We start from the raw sequence: 13,001 nt of genomic DNA, 5'->3' as shown, positions 1-13,001 counted from the left end.
AATTATTCAAATGGATGCTTACAACTTACCACATTGAATAATATTTTTATATTTATTTTTGACTTGGCCCCATGTTCGTAGGAGCGTGCTGGCACCACATCTATGGGGGTAAATGGCATGATGATAGCTACATGATATTCTTTAGACAATATGCAGAATCTTTTCACTTACGAATTAACACGGTCGGCTATTTTTGCCAGCACCCTAGCCATATTATGGGCAACGGTGTTCCCCTTGGCTGTGATTTGAACTTTGAATTCCTCGTAGGAGTTCATAATAATACACTGCTCGCCTTGGGTGAAATACACCGCTCTCGCTCGATACATTTTTCAAAAGGGTGAGTCAAATGACGCGATAAACGCCCCTTTTGTGTGAACGCGCATTGAACCTAAAGTGGAAAACCTGGTTCAACTAATTTAATCTAAAGTTAGCATTGTGGTACCATTTAACTCTGATTGCGAGGTTTGGGCTATACCCCCCAGGTCTCTAATTTTCTGCCAATTTCTATGTTACCTGCACCCTCAAAAGATTTTGAGAAAAATGTTGCTAAACAACTTGTTGATTACTTATAAAAATAAACATCTAGATGAGGGGAATGTAGTGGTGGCCATCCCTGTTTGGACACCCCTGCTTAGCCCATGAGGCGAAACCTAGACGTCATAACCTACAATGCATGAAATAGAACGATTGTAGGCGTAGCTGTCTAGTTTCCCACCTGCTGTACCCTCCAAATGTTGACAGAATAGCGTGGAGGATGGGCTGCGATATGCGCCGCCTTATATACACGGTGCCGTGGGAAATGTGGGCAGTGCCCACGTTGATTGGTACAGTTCAAATGTTCAGTGCGCGCAAGCACGCACACTGGACAAGCCCATATGGCGAAGCCTAGACGGGTACGCCTACAATCGTAGAACTAGAGTTATAATATCATAACTATCGTTCGATAGTTATGATATTATAACTCTAGTTCTACGATGTGGGGGTAATGCAGCTGGTGTGTTCGATCCTGCTTCCTAGTGGCTATGTGTGGACAGCTTTTGTGCTTAAAATACGTAACAGGCTAAACATAGCCTTTTTAAGCGTATTGTCCGGCACAATCATAGCTTTTTAAACATTCTTCTATCAATGGCTATGAAGCATCAGCTGATAGCATACAACCAACATGATCCCAGTGTTGTGAGACCTGTGTTGCAGGCCACACACCGCAGCTTAAGATGCTCCACCACCAGGATGCGGAACAGCTTCCTACCTCAAACTGTCAGGATGCTCAATGCACCAGCGTCCCAGATCTTCTCACTGGACTTTATTTATTATTTATTTATTTATTAATCATTGGGACGTTTGTTTGTTTGTTTGAAATGTATGTTTGATCTTGATCCGTGAGAAACGCCTTCTCGTTTTGTTGTTCAATCAACAAAATGACAATAAATTTGATTTGATTTGATTTTGATTTGATTTGATCTATAGTAGATGTTGCTGTGCTAAGAGAAGAGATCCAGAAAGCACTACAAGATAAATTCCCCACTGATATGCATATCCAAATAGCCAACAATGAGGTGTACATTGGCATAAAGTATGCAGTTGGAATGGTTCTGACTAATGGATCAACAGGTGGTCTCACCGATTTTGGAGTTAATCCAAATAGTTGTTGTGAAGGGCACACTTCTATTCATTGTGAAAAGCTTGATTGCTTGGTCGGTTGAACATCTTAGGAGCTTTATCCTTGAGAAAACAAGCACTGTGAAAGTGCTAGAGCCTTCAGAGCTGTCTGACATGTTCCCATTAACACCTTATGTGCTTGGTGGAAAAGGCATTGTATCCCTGAAACGATACATATGTGTTCCATAGATAGTATATCCTTTTAACTCACTCTATCTGTCAATGTATTTCGGTATGTAACTATGAAGCAAAATGGAGGGAATTGTATCTAACACGCGTGGAGAAAAATACCATCGAGCTACTTCAAGGGTCTGACTGTGATTCTGAGCTCAAATCAGACTCCCGCTCTGGTTAGTATCAAGTAGGCGTGGCCTATGTGAAGTGGGCGTGGCCTGCGGGCGTATTGGCTCCGCCCTCCTCACTTGTCTAAAGGTGCCGCAATCTGTGGCTGGAGTAGTTATTGCAGCTTGCGTGTTCGATTCGATCCTCCTTCCTGGTGGCCATGTCAATAGTATCCAGCTGCAGCCCGGAGAACCTATTGTTAAAGGGGACCTATTATGCTTTTTCGACTTTTATGACCTATAAACGTTGTTATAATGATTGATAGTCATGTTTAACCATACTAAAGTGTGAAATGATGACGTACATGCATTTCAACGTATTCCCTGCTGACAGTCTGGGGTGGCTGTGCAGAGCGCTAAACACTCGGATCAACTTTTGCGATTCACTTGTTCACATTTCCGGGAAACATCTACGTAGACGTACTCCTGCCGCGCCCCCATATGCCTGGTCAAATGTGCGCGCGTGCGCTCCAAGTCCACACTTTTCACTTCACAGTGTAGCTTTGCACGTTTGTGGAACAATGCCTTCTCCTCCCATAAAATATTTTTTTGGTTGTGAGGGAAACTTATTTAATTTATTTCGTTTTCCGAAATACCCAAGTACCAGGCAAAAGTGGGTAGATCTGCTGATTCCCGGCCAACAACTGAATAACCTGCTGGTTTGTCAACAGCACTTCCTACCGGACTCTTTCACAAACCTAGGCCAATGCACGGTTGGATTAGCAACTCAGCTGGTGCTCACTGATGGCTCTGTTCCAACAATCCTCAGCCGTGTTGAAGAGTCAGAAGCTCAAGTTGTAAGTAACATTTTATCAACTGTCCGACTTGTGTTTATTATGCGTCATTCGGATAAAAGTGTCCGTGGATAGAGTACATATAGACTATAAGTAGCTACATTTGTCTGCTGTGCACCGTGATTATGCACTCCTCAATGCAGTGATTTTTTTAACCGTGTTTTTACCAAATAAATAAGATAGACAGGAGTGTTGTGGTCCATCTCAGTATGTGACTTACCCCAAATGTGTCACCAGCATGCATGCATGCATGCTAATTACAAGCTATTCAGTGTATGTAGTATGCTAATTGAACACAATGGAGCTGATAGAGGAGAGTAATTCCAGCCTCCAAAGACTTAACCTGCATGCATGTGTGCACGCAAAATACTAATTGTCATCAAACTTGCTTATTGAGCATAATTATTGACTAACCTGGTTAAATAAAGGCTAAATAAAAATAAAAAAATGTTGCAGAGTGTGTAAGGACCAAAGGGTTTTTAAAAGCAAACACACCATTTGAGAACTAAAGTACAATTTGTCTTTTTAATAGAGTACATCACAGCAGAGCCTGACCGGTGTAACACGCAGGGACACGGGATGTCAAACAGACCCTCCATATACACTGTCCAGTGCAACACAGACAGTGTGCAATGTGAGATCTGTTGGCACAGAAATGCTGTTTCCGTCCTCAAAATCTGTGACCACACAGTTGTCCCTTGTTACACTGAAGCAACACGTGCCGTGTTCTTTGGAAAAAGTCTGCAGAGTCAGGATCGCTTTAACTCACTTTATTTAGCAAAGGTTTGGACTAGCATACTATGAAGTGTTACGTATTTTAAGTACATATCGTTGCTGTCCGATGAAAACCGCGGATGTCCATTTTTGCCGATTTTGAGATTTTACGATGATAGAATGTCCAGGTTCATTTCCGTATACAGTATGCGTCATGAACCTAATTGACCAATGAAAAGTTGTGAAACACGTCATCTGATTTTCAAGTATATCCATTTGGTGTCAAAGCTGTCAATCACGCCGCGTATCTCCCGCCCTGTGGAGTCATCTCATTAGCGTCTCTGGAAGCGCATCATCGGGTAGCCGAATAACACTTTAAAGTTAAGGTATTTCGTTTTTTTGTCAACTGTTCTCAAGTTTATTCTAGTTGCAATATAATATGAAGTAATTTTCACCGAATATTTTTTATTGTGAACCTGACTGACGAACGTAAATTAAGTAGGCTAAATACGGCAGTAACGCGTATCGAAACCGAAATCACTACACTCAAAGCCACGAACCTGTCTCGTGGTGTGAGAAGGCAGAAGCGCGATATGCACTTTCTAACTCTGGTAAAATTGTCAGATTGAAATTTGCTAATTTGTCTAAATAATAATCTGCTGACACCGCCCCCTCTTATTGATGCCGTAAATTTGCGACGAGATGCCCTCTCTGTGATGACAGTTCTCCGTGGATACGGAGGATTTCATTTCTCCACAGCCGACAAAGTCCTCATATGCGACATGAACGACATTTATCCAGAGTGGGCCAAGCGCGAAAAAGATTGCCTGTGTGATCCCTGTCTCTATTGTTTTGTGTGATATGACCGGCAGTGGGTCTGCTTATAGGTCAGAATGAAGTCACTAGACACTCTAGTGAAGAAGCGAACGATTCAGGTAGAATAAAGTACCCATCCTTTCAACAATCAGTGGCCGCTTCATTCTGGCCTTCATAACGAGGCATAGTGTTTCGAGTAGCGTATGTGTGTGCGCGAGAATGGCAGTGTGCGTATGTGTGTGTGTGATTGACGTCAGTGAGTGAGTGGACGAGCGAGGAGAGCGAGCGGTAGCGCGTGTTCTGTGTTTTTTTAGTGAAATGGCAGCTTCATTTTTGCTTTTCTTTTCTGCAATACAGTGCCAAATACATATTATTTTGATGATAGCCTGGTGAGACAGTAGCTTTCCTTTACAGTAGGCCTAACTTTATCGCTAGAAAAAGTTTTCCCCTTGTCGCCTGAGACGTAGGTCAAGGAGTGGACGTTACAACCTCGGTATAGCTTGTTAGTGTACTGATTCATTATTGCTTCATAGTTAGCAGGAGACATAATTATGAAGGGACAATGAATCAGTACACTGATATTCATACTGACAAGATTAATAATCTATGTCAGTTTATTAAATATGCTTAGGTTGGACGTAGGCTATTTAATAAACTTAGCGTAGCCTATTCATCTGTCAGTATGAAACGCGACTTGCCCATTCATGATCGGAAGAACGCGTATCGACCACCGTTACTGAAATATGAACGTATGTCCATTTAAACTTGATTTTGGTAAAATGTGAACTATACCATCACACTGTCAATATTACGACTACATTTAAAGATGACGTACCAAGTATGACAACGCTACCTTCAACTGCTTTGAAATTAGGGTGTTTTTTTCATTTCCTGAAAAGTAACCGTTTTGGACATACGCAGTTTTCATCGGACAGCGACGATAAGCTGCTCCCACATAGCCATTAGGAATCAGGATCGAACACACAAGCTGCATTACCCTCACATAGCCACTAGGAAGCAGGATCGAACACTAAAGGTACGGCCACACCAAAAGCGTTACCCGCGTATCACGCGTATAAAATCGGCAATTTTTCCATAGGGAACCATTGGTTTACGCGCGTATGAGACGCGTGCACGCGTTACACGCGTATAAGCAACATTTTACTCGCGTTAGGCGCGTATGAGGCGCGTATATATACGCGCGTACATATACGCGCGTACGAGGAGTTCAAAAAATTGAACTTTTTACGCTCATACGCGCCGCAATAGCCAATCAGCGTTGAGCTTGACCCGACGTCACTGGCAGAGAGTAGTGAGCTTGGACAGAAGCATACGGCCGACATCTTTCTTTATTCTGTGTGGAAATAGTAACATAGTTACGCCATTAAATGCTTTTATGGAAACATTTTTAGTGAGAAATGTGCATTTTACTTTCATAATGTTCGCTCGGTGAATGTGAAGGATGTTTGGTTTGATAGTTATGACGAAGAGGGAACGCTCCGTTCACTTGCATGGACAGAGTCTCTGGTTACTAAGAAACCTCAACGTCTTGGCGGACTATATATCTGCTGATCAACACTACGAATGCTGGAAACACACCAGACACACCATGTGAAGTTATTTGAGCCGATTATTGTTATTTATATCCGAGATTATTTAATCTAACCCGATCTAACTCTATCACCCAAACACGGCGGCGTTTGGGTTTCCTACCTCGGACTCCAGCGCAGCCATGTCCATGGCAGCCACGGCCGGCAACTTTCTTTATTCTGGGTGGAAATAGTAACATAGTTACGCCATTAAATGCATTTATGGAAACATTTCTAGCGAGAAATGTGCATTTTACTTTCATAAGGTTCGCTCGGTGAATGTGAAGGATGTTTGGTTTGATAGTTATGACGAAGAGTGAACGCTCCGTTCACTTGCATGGACAGAGTCTCTGATTGCTAAGCAACCTCAACGTCTTGGCGGACTATTTCTCTGCTGATCAACACTACGAATGCTGGAAACACACCAGACACACCATGTGAATTTATTGAACCCGATTATTGTTATTTATATCCGAGATTATTTAATCTAACCCGATCCAAGCTCTATCATCCACCCAAACACGGCGGCGTTTGGGTTTCCTTCCTCGGACTCCTAAATCCAGCGCAGCCACAGGCTGGGGGGGGGGGGGGAGTTTTGGGCGGTCTCATCTACGCGCGTTACGCGCGTATCTGACCATTTTTGACACAAAATGGTCAAGCAACATTTTAGCTGCGTTACGCGCGTACATGGTACGCGAGGTACGCGCTTGGTGTGTTCGCGGCTTTAAGCTGCAATAACTACTTTAGCCACAGATGGCAGCACCTTTAGACAGGGGCGGAGCCATAACGTCATCCCGGCCACGCCCACTTGACGGTCTCTAGCGGGTGATTCGAAGTGAAGAGGACAGAGATCAATAGGTAGACGGCGAAGAGCCACCGGGGGCTTGAAGTAGATCACGGTATTTTCCTCTCCACGCGTTAGATACAATTCCCTCCCTTAAGCTTCATAGTTACCATACCGAAACATGCCTACTTTAACAAATAAAGTCAGTTAAAAGCAACCCGGGATTGGACTATTTTCTTTGAAGAATGCTGCAAAGACGTTTGGAAGAAAGTCCCGAGAATCCCGGCAGGCGCGACGCTTAAACAACTTCCACAGGCCACACACGTCTGAGGTAAATAGAACCCATTGTCTTAAAGATTAGATCTGCAATAGGATTACTTATAAGAACATTTAGGTGTAAGTTTGTTTTAGCCACCGTCCGGTCGTGCTGCTCCAGAGGCCTAGACCTCGACTTAAAAAGCATAACAAAACGTGTAGATGAACGGTTGCAGAACTCCCTCCCTCCTCCCTCCCCCCTTCTTTCATGCCCCACACTTGAGTTGTTTTGAGTACTCGTCGTTAACGATCGTTCTTGGTACTGGTTGAGAGGTGAAGTCCTCCACTATCGGTCTCTGTATAGATCGGGCCAAAATAGTATATTAACGAGAGTTATCTTTCACTTTCCTGAGGCCGGCACGGTCTGTGTACATAAGCAGTAGCTCCATAGCGGACGATCGGAGTGGATACTATCTTATCTGCTGATCTGCTAATACCACCCTAGACTGTATGCTTACATTTTTCATTCAAGTCTGTTGGTATTTTGTTATTCTTCTTTTCGTTTCACTGAAGCGTTTATATGATAGTTTCCCATTTCATTACACAGTCCTTTGCATTGTTGTTGAAAACTGCAAGGTCTTTTGGGCTGCAGGGGTTGGGTAGTAGAGTGCAGACAAGGCAGTGCTCCATTGTGTGGTCTGCTTCTCCACATTCATAGGTGGTTGGGCCAGTCTTGTAGCCCCATCTGACCAGAGCATCTTTGGATCGTCCTGTTCTTGTTCTGAGGCGGTTTAGCGTTTTCCATTGGGTCCATGATGCTTCTGCACCAGGGGTAGTTTTTCAGTGGGGGGTATTCCCATGCCAGTTGGAGGTGGGTCATTCTCAAGTTTTTCCATCCAGAGTTGGATTCTGGTTTCTTCCCGAGACTTTGTTAGGGGCTGGACATGGCTGAGAAAGCTTCTTCTTGACTTTAGCCGTTGGGCCGGAGGATGGCATCCATGGAGGAGATGGCGTTCATCGATTGCAGATTTTGTTTTCTCGACTCGGCTGGTAACTTTCCGTCTAATATCAGAAGGGGCAATGCCAGCAAGGAGGTGGAGGTTGCTTGTGTTGGTGGGTTTCAAGCAGCTAGTGATCAGACGGCAGGTGTTGTTCAAATTTTGTTATTAAAGACGATGAATTATTAAGGCACGAGTACCCCTTGACCCCCTACGCTCGTAAAGTCCCAACCACCCCCCCTCCAGGCCCCCTACACCCGAGAACCCCCCCCCCACCCCACCTCTCCCCCCTCGTAATCTACCCCTCTAATGCCTCCCGCCCCTTGAACCCCTTTCATCTCCCTCTTCAGATCCCGTCCATCACCCCCCTCCCCTCCCTCCGCACCCCCTTCGTGAATCTACTTTCAAACACTCTCTTCCCCTCACTTCCTTATTCATATTGCTGAAAGAAGAAGGCCACTCGCCTTTCTATTGTTAGTTAAATTGAAGTTCTTTTCTTATTGTTCTTTCTTCCCCTTGCTCCCTCCCACCCCAAACACCTGGTCACGTGTTGGGACCAGAATGTAAATTTAGTATATTTGAGGGTCTGTGTGTGTCTAGGTGCTGAAATACGGGAAGCCAGTCCCTTGTTAATATCGGGAGAACACGCAAGTATTTGTGTAGGTTGTAATCACTTTTTTGATTCACCAACATTAATAGTTTAAACGATCTGTAAATGTTTACATTTGTACTAAATTTCTTCTTTCTCTTCAGGCCTTGGCAACCCGAGCAGTGACGGACGCCCGACATTCATCATTTTAATTGTTTACATTACTACAAATATTCTCCTTTCTCTTCAGGAAGTGGAAACACAAGCACTGCAGGTTGCCCAACACTCATCATTTTACTTCTGTGCATTGATCTTAATATTCTCTCTCTCTCTTCAGGAAATGGCAGTATGTGCAGTAACGAATGCCTAACACTCACAGACATAATGTTTTTCAAGGTTGCTGGGCCCTTCTGTCTGTTTTCATGAGTTTTGTGTATCAAAACAGGAGTGCAATAGACATTGGTTGTGTCATGCACATTGATATTAGAGAACCAGGATGGTTCAAATAGACACGGGGTTCAACTGCTAAAATAATATGTTGAATTAATAAATGATGCACATGGTTTTAACCGGTGCACAAGGGGGGAGTTAGCTCAACTGCTGTAGTTCAATTACAATAACATTAGTTTTGACGTGTGTCCCGATAGGACTCACTATATTGATGCACCTAGCCGTTCCAGAATCACTCCAGAATCATGCTGTGACATCATGCTTTCAACAAGGTCACCATATATATTGTGTATCTCATATCTTATGATAAAGAAAATTGGTTTCTTTATAACTTCTTGTGTATCTCTTATGATAAAGTAAATTGATTGCTTTATAACTTCTTGTGTATCTCTTATGATAAAGTAAATTGATTGCTTTATAACTTATTGTGTATCAAATATATTTTATGATAAGGTAAATTGATTACCTTATAACTTCTTTAATGCTTACATATATTTTAGGATAAAGAAAATTGGTTTCTTTATAACTGCGTGTGAAAGTAAATTGCTTACTTTAGATTTTCTTATGTGTTAAAACTATGTGCCCTAAAATGTCTTACCATAGAATCAACTGGTTACATTATATACCCTTTTATGTAGTAAATTGAATGCTTAAACATGTCTCCTTGTGGAGAAACATTGGAGGAATACAAGGAACATGTGTCCCTTTGGACCCCATGATGCATGGACACTCGGCGCATGATAGCATGTGCACAACTTCAAGCTTCTTGTGTTGCCCCTCGGGCAAAATAAGGGAAACTGCAACTTTTATCAAAAGATCTTTTGTTATCAGGAGAGTAAAACAGGGAAATCTGCAGAGAAAGCTCACTCGTTCTTTTTGGTTCTTCTGCTGCTGGTGTGGTGCCGTGTGTACTCTGCTCTGCTCCTGCTCTTCTGCTTCCAAAAAACAGCGGCCTTCATAGCAATAGGTTTCTAACTTAAAGACTCTGACACCGTAGCGCTCGGTTCAGACTCTATTTCTTTTTAGTTTAGATTTAGAAAATCCAACCTCAAGCTCTTCTTGAAGAAATGTTGGTAGCTTAGACCTAGAACCATCTTCCCTAAAGAAAAAGGCAGCTCTCGGGGTCGTGCGGTGTATTGGGGCACGAGAGTTTGCTTCAACGTTAAATTCCTGGGCTCCACTCGGGAAACGTTGGTAGTTTAGTCCTAAAAACCATCTGCCTTGAGCTCCTCTCGAGAATTGTCGGTGGCTTTTAGTAGGTTTAGTCTTAAAACACCGTCCTCGAGCCGCTCGAGAGCATTTGGTAGTTTTAATAGGATTTCCCCCCCCTTCTTACAGCGCTGCCTACCCGTCCTGGGCAAAGGCTCAATTAGGATCCCCCCCTTAGAATTAGCAATAGTTTTGGTTAAAAGTCCTGTTCAATTTTTAATCTATTTTCTTCTTCTTTTATTGTCATTTCTTTTCAAATCTATATTCAGTTGTAAAAGTTATTGTGTTTATTGGACCTAAAAATAAATCTACCTGACTACATTTGTAGTAGGTTAACTCAATCGTTCGAGTCCTTTTCCCTGTCGACTCCTCGACACAGGCAAAGCAGAACGACACACGCTCTCCCAGCTGATCCCCTCACGGTAAGTGGCGCATAGTACAAGCAATGGTTGATTGTGACTGACGTGTATAGGGGGTGACAAGGCAAAAAGATACATCATCATTTCGTATTAACTATTATTATTTCGGGTCTGAATTCGTATTAAAGTAAACTGTTGTGAAGGGACTTAACAGAGTGACCTGGGTCGGACCGGATTAAGACTGAGCCGAGCCGGACCGAGCGCCTCCGTGAAACCGACGATTCACGGAAACAAGCGGGCTCGACCTAGGTTGGTCCCGGGGAGCGTACGTGCGACACCCAGACTCACAAAACACACCCCTGCGGAGCGGTGTGTGTGTGTGTCGTACGCGATCGTTCCCATAAATCACCGCGAGTGCGGTGCCCAACACTCGACAGTTTCAACCGATAACTTCTGAATTTTTCTTTTAGGTTCAGTTTTTGTTTTGTTTATAGAATATCACCATATATTTAATACCCAGATGTGCATAATTGCAGTAAGTTTGGATGACTCTTTATTCTACCTAGTTTAGACGGTTTTGATTGACCTAGCTCAAAATTCACCAGGTGTCAGACGTAGGATTGTGGCACTCCTTGGGAGCCCCCGAGCCACACGTCAACTGCACCAGGTGTCAGACGTAGGATTGTGGCACTCCTTGGGAGCCTCCGAGCCGCGCGTCAACCGACTAATCGTTCCTGCGGGTTCTGGAGTGGTGACGGTGGAGCTCTTAGGGAGGCTCCGGGAGAGTTGGCAATCACGGGCTCACACAGGGAGTGGTGACGGTGGAGCTCATGGGGAGGCTCCGGGAGAGTTGGCAATCACGGGCTCACACGGGGAGAAATCAAGTAAGTCAGGAATACAAGGTTGAATTAATGTATCGATTTGATGTTGACCAACAAAAACTAGATAATTATAATAATAAATACTGTTCAAGTAATGGTATAGTTAGGTCTGGGACCTGCATAGCTAAAAAAACTTTTGGAAATAGTAATGGACGTGTCCGGGACGTATAGCTATAAAATAAGTAAAGATAAAACTGGGTTTTACTTTACTTCACTTTGCTAAGACATATGCACGTTTGATGTGGTATGCAAAAGGTAGCGCAATAGGATGTTGTGCAGAGAATAAGGCTTATGCACGTTTGATGTGGTATGCGATGTACATAGGAGTGAATCAAAGTGTGGACAACATCAAATGCGAGCAATAGGTAGAATAAATGAAGATTAGGTCATCCAATATACATAGTTAGTGTAGGACAATCGGGTAGCATGATGAAGGTAACTGTTATCATGAGATACGGTTAACACAGAAGTGATATTGAACATGCAAATTTTAACATTGTTATTTCCCTTTTACATCTTTTTGGTTATAGATAAGAAATTGATTAGCGATACATCTGCTGGGAAGGGAACCTAAATGCTAGGGTTCTCAATTTAGATTCAGAAGTAGTGGGCTCACCTTTCAAATGCCACTGCTGCTGCCTTAACGCTTTGATACAACGTCAGCGTATCATAGTATGATATTTTTTGCGACACATAGGTATACTGACTCATGTATCGTTTACGGTTTAGTGCATTTGAGAACAGTGTGGTCAAGACGGCTGCATAGACCCACCAATATCGACCTTTGGTTTTGTATACTGGTTTTCATTTCTCTTCACAATAGATTGGTTTATATACAGATGATTAAGGAAAGGAACTTCAACTTGGTTGCACTACGGCGTTGTTAGGTTTGGTTGTCATTCAATGCGCATGGCTGAAGCAATGCGCAAGGAGGGATGTAGTGTGAAATTAAATCAAAGTAGATACTGTAAAACAATTAGAATGAAAGGAAATATGCTTTTGAACAACTAACTGCTGTACATGAGTTTGTATTTCTACAATAGAAACAAAAAGTTCCAGAACCAGATGCAGACACACCCGGAGCCTACAAACTACGTCTGCCGAGCAAGGAGTAACAGTCACATGAGGAAATCAAATAACGGCAGGATTTGAATCGGTTCTGTTTTGGTTGTCCACCATTAGAAAAAATATTGTTTGGATAAATTACATATGTCATGATCAGCAACAGTTCGTACAGTTTTCCACGAATAAGGTTAAAGGAATATATGTTGTATTGTATTGTAGCACTTAATAGTATTGTACTGTATTAAATCGTAGCACTTAACTGTGTAGCAACTGCAGCAGCTGCTATCATGTCTGTAATACGGGGAATTGATTAGCCTAGCGATTGTGGTACTTGCACTTGGTTCTATGAACATCCTTTCTGTACCGACAGCGATATATTGATGCACTTCTTATGACAAATGTACTTATTGTAAGTCGCTTTGGATAAAAGCGTCTGCTAAATGCCCTAAATGTAAATGTAAATATATAGATATGGATATGTTATTGACAGAGCAAGGA

This window comes from Gadus morhua, unplaced genomic scaffold, assembly GCF_902167405.1.
Source record: "Gadus morhua unplaced genomic scaffold, gadMor3.0, whole genome shotgun sequence".
NCBI lineage: Eukaryota > Metazoa > Chordata > Actinopteri > Gadiformes > Gadidae > Gadus > Gadus morhua.
This window is presented reverse-complemented; position numbering follows the sequence as displayed.